This window comes from Pinus tabuliformis, chromosome 5_1 (assembly GCF_031772625.1).
Source record: "Pinus tabuliformis cultivar Carrire ecotype Pingquan chromosome 5_1, CPIR1, whole genome shotgun sequence".
Taxonomy (NCBI): domain Eukaryota; kingdom Viridiplantae; phylum Streptophyta; class Pinopsida; order Pinales; family Pinaceae; genus Pinus; species Pinus tabuliformis.
The window spans coordinates 746,865,217-746,872,680 of NC_142305.1; positions in this window are offsets into that span (position 1 = coordinate 746,865,217).

Sequence of the window (7,464 nt, forward strand, 5' to 3'; positions counted from 1 at the left end):
TAACAGCAAAATCAAATAGGAAAGTATCAGGGTCCTCTATGGTCAGGCCATGGAAATGAGGTAGAGTAGAGGGGCTTATATTCTTCATCTTAGTGTCCCCATTGGTCTCCCTGATGGGGAAGGCACCCTCAATTCTCTCTCTATTTCTTTTGTCATTTAGGTTTTCAACCATTGGTTCAGTAGGAATGGGTTCTTCCTCTTCTTCCTTCCCTGTAGATTCCTCAAATAGGTAAGGTTTCTCACCTAAAGGGTCTTCCAATTCACCGTCACTGAAGAAGAAAGAAGGTTGACTGTCGGATGCAATGGGGGTATTTGACAAGAATTTCCCTGAATTGTCCCTATTCCTACGAGGCATGAAAGAAAATGTTTTTGGGTTGGTTTTTGTAATATTTTTTGTTTTTTTTTTTTTAAAGCTGGAAAGTACTCTGCAGAAAGTAGATTCCTGACTGAATGAAAAACCACTAACAAGAAAAACGACTTGTTGAATTGAAATTCTACTTGTAGAATGAAAAGGAAAGTAGATAATGACAAATGAAAGAAAGGAAGCTACTAAAAAAGAAACTACTTGCTGAATTGAAATTCTACTTGCAGAATGGAAAGGAAAGCAGATAATAACAATTGAAAGAAAGGAAGAAACTAGATTACTTTTGTAGAAATAAACTAATGGAAGAAAATTGGAGACTAGAAATAGAAGAAAGCAGTAATCACATTCTACTTAGACACCTCCTTGACAACGACGCCAAAAAGTGATGAGCCTAGGTATTGCAACAAGAATGTTGCAACTCCTAGGGCTACCAGCTTTACTTATCAACCCAGGGTTCGTACAAACTTGGAGGTGACAGTGCTATATGCACAAGTAGAAGTGAAGGTCCTACCTATTGTCATTGTTTATCTATCAAGAGACCCTAGGGCTTCCAAGCCAGACTTCTATAGGGTCAGAAGAAGCTTAATTCTTTGATGGAAGGAGAGAAAACCTATTCTAAGAGAGTGCTACTCTACTACAATAATGAAGAAAACAACATGTAATGCTAAACTACACCATAACCTAACTAACCATCTAAACAGCTATGCTAACGGAATTGATAAATCAACACTAACCTAATGTTGCTACCTAAGTTGTAGAGGTAAAGAGCATTAAACTATACTAAGGTGTAAGCAAAGAAACTTAAGCTAAATCGGCTTTCAAGCAGAAGAGAAATTGGAGGTCAAAATCAATGAAAGGAGGACGTAAGGACGCAGTGACGCATAGGGACCATTGGATCAATCAACGAGCAAAATATGGACAATGGAGATCTTATCATGGGGGCTTAAGCGAATAAATGGATGAACAGGGTTAACGAAACAGATGAACGATGGAGATCTTATTGCGAATAATTAAGTCAAGAGATGGGCAGACAGGGTAACGAAGCAGATGAATGGCAGAGATCTTATTGCGAAGGTTTAAGTGACTAGATGGATGAACACGGTGAACGCACAAGATGAATGGATGAGGTCCTATCGTGGAGGTTAAGTCAAGAGATGGACAGACAAGGTAACAAAGCGATGAACGGATGATATCTTATCGCATGGATTAAGTCAAGAGATGGACGGACAAGATTAATCGAAGGATGGATGGCAAATATCGTATTGTGAGAAAAAGAAACGGGTGGAAATGATGGAGCAAGTTTCTAAGGTGGTAAGTAGTTTCTCACGCACCCTCAAGGGCATAAGCATAATTCTTAAATTTCACGCAATTAGCCTTACTGCGCGACACGTAGCAAGAGAAAACCACTTTTCTCAGGTGCTCTCGGGCGGATAACGGTCGTGTAATAATCCGCATGAGATTTCACAATAGCTGTTGGATCAGGCAGGGTTGATCAATGGTGGAGATCAGCCAAGCTAGTTGGCGATTGGGTGACGCGATAGTCGTTGGATCAGGCAACGCAAATCGACGGTGAGGGTTTAAAGTGCATAAAGTGTTGAGGTGATGCAATAGCTATCGAATCAAGAGACAAATCAATAGTGGAGATTAAAGCACATAAAGTAAGTGGAAGACTTCACGCAAGGTAGCAGTTGGAGAAAATAAAGAATCGAACGATGATTGTTAAGGTTTTTTGTGGATCGGACGGCGAGGAAGCGATGCATGAAGAATGTGTTGAAGGAGGTTTCAAAGGAAAACGACAGAAAAACCAGTGAGGGTGAACAAATAACTGCATCAAACGACAAACTCCATAGCTCATGCGAGAACCAGAAACCTGTGTTTTTGGGGTTGCTGAAGGGTCTCTTCCTCAAGTCATGGTCCCAGAGGGAGGAGATGAGGTCGAGACACCTGCGCACAACCTTATGGTGATATTTTTCTCCTAGCTAACCTGTAAACTGAAAGAAGGCACAAATGGAAGTAAATTACATCAAATGCAAATATTGAAGCAAATGAACAGAAAAACCATGAATAATCTACTCTATACTATTGTAATGAAAATGCAGCTACTTAAACAAATAAATAGAAAACCATGAATCTACTTAAGCAAATGAACAGAACAGAAATCTATGCTAGCATACATGTACAGTAAAGAGGAGCTTTGTCTGCTCGGGTTGGGCCCTAACCCAAGATCTTTATCCCTCTTAGTTAACTTAGAGCTGGCTCAAAACAAAACTCATTCTCATTATCAAAACCATGGATTACATAACAGACTATCACAAGTCTTGCAGCTCAGAAATAAAGTAGAGTTTTACAATAAGAATTTGAATCCTACTGAGGTCCTAAGCCTCTCTATTTATATATCTGAAGTCTCCAATGAATTCCTTCCAATTAGGGAGGTTAGGCTCCCCACTCAAGATAAACTCATTTATGTCACTTTCACTTGCTCGACTGTCTTCTAGTCTTGAAAGTGATGGTTGTTTGCACTCTGCACTAATGGAGGAATATTCGAATGGATAGGTAGTAAATGAGGAGGATTTACCTCCTATAATTACTCTCCCTTGTCCCATTCGAGATTTTACCAAGGTCTTTGCCATAGTTCCTTGCTTTTACCTTTTATTCCTTTATTCCTGCATTACATGCACATTAGACCACAAAGCAAAATATCCAACTCTAACTCATCTCATAAACAAAATATAATCAAAAGTATGCAATAAGTTGTGAGAATACTTGGTTTGACTAAACTAGGAGGTGAATTAAGGCCAATTAAGGCCCATATAATTACCTAATGATGAGGCTCATCAATCACCCTATAGCATTTGCGAGTAGGAAATTATCAAAGGCTAAGAAGAATTACTCAACAACAGAGCGCAAAGGATTTGCTATGGTGTACACGCTTCAAAAGTTCAGGCACTATCTTTTGGGTAGACATTTCAAGATGTACACGGATCATTCCACCTTGAAATACCTAGTCAATAAGCTTGTGTTGGGGGGGGGGAAGATATGTAGATGGTTGTTGTTATTTCTAGAATATGATTTTGAGCTAATTGTGAAGCCAGGAAGGTTGAATGCAGGACCTGATAATCTATCGCGGATTGAAACAAGGGAGGAGCCTACTAATTTGGAGGAAGGTTTGCCCAATGCGCAGCTCTTCATGGTGCGTATAGCGGATAACTAGTTTGCAGATATTATCCACTTTTTTACTACAGGGACAACTCCAGAAGGATACACCAGTCAACAAAATAAAGAGTTGGTAGTATGCGTGGAAGATTTCTTATTCATTACAGGAAATTTATATAAGATGGGTGCTGATGAGATCTTGTGGTGGTATGTGCCTGAGTTTGAGAGAAACAAAATCCTTGCATAGGCTCATGGAGGGGTTGTAGGAGGACATTACGGAGGAAAGGCAACGGTGCAAAATATTTTGCGTGCTAGGTTGTGGTGGCCTACACTACATAAAGATTCTAAAGAATATTGTAGGGCATGTGACGCATGTCAGAGAATGGGAAGACCATTGCGGAGGGATGAGTTTCCATTAAATCCTCAAGTATCTTTGCAGCCATTTGAAAAATGGGCAATTGACTTTGTGGGGCCAATCCAGCCTCCAAGAAAGAAGACAGGTGCACGTTATATCATCACCGCGACAGAATACCTAACCAGATGGGCGGAGACACAACCGGTGAAAGATTGTACAGGGGCCACAACAGCAAAGTTCTTGTTTGAGTACGTGTTAACTAGGTTTGGCTACCCAAAAGTATTGATGAGTGATCATGGTATGCACTTCCTCAATGAAATTATCAACACATTGACTAAAGAGTTCCAAGTCTATCATCAGAAGAGTGCACCATATCATCCTCAAGCTAATGGGACAATTGAGGCCTTTAATAAGATCTTGGAGAACCCATTGAGAAAGATTTGCAATGCACAGTTGAATGATTGGGATGTGCACGTACCGATAGCACTGTGGGCATACAGGAATACTTGCAAAAAGCTAACAGGTCAGACACCTTTTCGATTGGTATATGGCGTAGAATCTATGATGCCTATGGAATATATCGTGCCTAGTCTACACATAGTAGCTTTCATAAGGATGGTAGACTATGGAGCCTTGGAAGAGCAGCACGCGTAGCTAATAGAGCTCAAATAAGATAGATTCTTGGCTGGATTCCATTAGCAAGTTTAGAAGGAACGTGAAAAGGCTTGGCATGATCAGCACATCAAGCTACACACATTCAAGGTAAATGATTTGGTCTTATTATATGATAGTAAGTTTGATCAGTTTCCAAGAAAGTTTCAAATGCATTGACTGGGGCCATATTTCATCAAAGAGATCACAGATGGGGGCGCGTTTCAACTAGCAAGGTTGAACAGAGAACCTTTTATGGGAAGAGTAAATGGAAGCCGATTGAAGCCATATGCAGGAGATCTGGCTCAATGACTATATGATGGTAGGATAGTCTTAGTGCTCCAGGCAGCTGCAAGGAAGGGCGAGACTATAAACTACATTGCCCAATTTTGGGGTCTACGCGGCAGGGGATCTATGCGCAAAAGGAGGATGTCACAATATTAGAGGTTGCGCGAAGGGATTTGCACTATGAAGTGCAACACAACCAGAAATTGACCGTTAGAGTCACTGTTCATGATTTGAAAGCCAAGATATAGTTAAGAATGGAGGATTGGGACCTGGCTGACCATGAGAAATTCCCTCACCTCACGACAAAAAATTATATGAGGCAAGTGTATTACCAAGACTCAGGTGTCACTGAGTTGGAGATAATTGAATGGATCCATGGAGCGGAGCAATCTGAGTTGTTGAACCTGTTGTGGGTGCCCCACTACCACCGCTCTAACATTAACACCACCTATATACGGAAGCTACTTACTCTATTTCACGATGGTTTCTTATGGCTTGGCATGCCTATACCCATCACAAATATGCTCATCCATAGGATCACACACCTACTGCATCAGGGTTTTATTCTAGCCAAGGATTTTGGAAGAAAGGTAGGCGAAAGAGACTTGGTGGAGAAGATGAAAAAGAATTTTGAGATTATTAAGAAGCCACGTGACTATTCCATCACATCCATAAAAAATCCCCCGGTGAAGATTGCCACCCAAATACTGGCCGAGAAAGTCTTGAGGAAGTGTCGTGCGGACGAGGTTCCGACACTTGTGGTGTCATTAGCTGCACAATGTGCAAAGGGCGTGTAGTTTAACAAGTCACAATAATTATGCATTGAATTCCTTGTGAATTGTCATGAGGTCCAAGATGAGAGTAAGCCCTTCCACTATGCATGGTTGTTGCTTTCCATTGTGCTGGTTGCTTGGGAGCTACTGGAGGATAGCCAGTTTCCTCCATTGAAGTCAGAATTGTCGGAGGTCGCATAGTTTGTCTCCCTCTGGGCCACAAAGGACCTCACACGGGTCACAGAGATGAATATTTTCTCGGTATTAATGGAGGCAAGCTTCCGCATGGCCATCAACCAGTGCCCAAGGTTGTCCCAAACCTTGTATGAACATTTTCTGAGTATGCTATGTTCAAGGTAGATTTCCACCACATCTACATTCAGGTGCATAAGGACCCGCAACAGAAGTGGTTTGATTTTTCATAACTGGTCACCAATGATGCCACAAAAGAAGTGATCAAGTGTTGGCTAGCAGATTGGCACACCCTATCTAACTTGGATGCAGGTACTAGCAAAGGTGTAGGGAGCTCAGGGGAGAAGAAGAGGAAGGATGCCACAAAACAGGTGGTGCAAAAATTGGCCGCGTAGCGAAGGAAAGAAGCCGAAGGGAAGGCTCGAATGGAAAAGGAGTGTGCTACAAAGGAATAGGTCGAGCTAGAATAGTGTGACTCCAAGCAAAGCGGAAAATCTCCTTCACCCGAAACCAAGGAGGAAGAGTAGTCTGCGCAGGGTGGTGGAGGCGATAAGGGGTAGAGCACCCCATTTTGGATAACAAAGCGTAGAAAACAGCAGTAGGAGGGGTCCCTAAAGAAGACAAAGTCAGTTAAAACACGGGTGGATCCCATCACTCTGGCCACAAAGTGCACGACACTATAATTGAACTATTGTAGCAATTCGAGAAACAATACATGCAGTCATTGGGAAATGTCTAGAAGGATCTATGCAAACTACAGATCTAGACAAGCAGAATATAGGTGGCCATAGGTCAAGTGAGCACCGCACAGACGAGCCTGGCACTGGGGACAAGTCAGGCTGTAGAACTTGTAAGAGCAATGGACCTTTAAATAGTTTCTCTACTAGAAGGGACCTTAAGCACGAAATCAGCCGATGAAAATATCATCATAAGTACCCTGAAGAAAATTGGCCTCAATATTGTAGCACTCCCCAATGAATTTCTTCATGTGCTTCAGACAGGAGTGACAGTGGAATTGAGAGCTCGGAAGCAGCGCGCTCTCAGTTTAATAAGCGAGTACCGGATGAAAAATGAACAAATTTTCACCAAGAAGACACAAGCCCTAAAGGAAAGGGATATGATCCAGGCACAGAGCTCCCATTTGGCGGCCGCTGTTGCAGAGGCATGTAGAACAGTGCTAGAGTTGCACATACCTAAGTACACACAACAGGAGGCCACGATCCGGAAACTAGTTACAGGCGTCCGTGATGCAAAGGCAGAGGTGGAAAGAGTTCAATTTAAACTCAACATGAAAATCATAGAGCTGCAGCTCAAGTCACAGCCTTTGACTCTGCCTGAGGTCATGGAACAGTGCGGAGCTGCCATTAAGGAAGGGATGGCCACTGTGGATTCCCTAGTTGTTGACTGCACAACCTTTTTTGAATAGGCGATGGAGTTGGTGATGACGCTGCAATTAGAAGACACCAACCTATAGATATTGAGTATTGAGATCCATGAGCTCCAAAAGCAGTATGACAAGGTTAGGGTGATGTTGTGCTCAATTTCTACAGTGCAACACCTCGCCAAGTTGCAGGAGGGGAAGCACCTCTTCTCAAAAGTGGAAGTAGCTCATAAAAAGAGGTGGTACTTAAGGCCAGGTTGGGTCCTTGGTTGGAAGAAGCCTACCAAGTCTCAACCAACATTCAAGA